Here is a 331-nt window from a genome sequence, read left to right as displayed (position 1 = left end):
GTCAAGGCGACGAACGAGTGACAGAAGGTGACACACTGGGGTGTAGTGAAAACGTTCCAGGTGGGTCTCGACACTGTGACCACTACGTCAATTTCGCATTCCACTTGTGCAAGTTGGCATTTAAAGGAAGTCACGTGGGGTCCCCACGGCTGAGCAGCAAAACGAAGTGGGTTGCATAATTTTGCACAATCCTTTTAACTGTACATCGGATCGGGGTCTTTAAATTATAGGGAAAATTCCCCCCGATGGTAAAAAGTTTTTAGCGTAATTGGGCCATCTATCTCATTTTTTCTTTACTATCCCAATTTGGCTTCCTTTTGGACCTTAATGA

This window comes from Plasmodium inui (genome assembly GCF_000524495.1).
Source record: "Plasmodium inui San Antonio 1 unplaced genomic scaffold supercont1.8, whole genome shotgun sequence".
Classification (NCBI taxonomy): Eukaryota; Apicomplexa; class Aconoidasida; order Haemosporida; family Plasmodiidae; genus Plasmodium; species Plasmodium inui.
Note: the sequence above shows the minus strand (reverse complement) of the source record.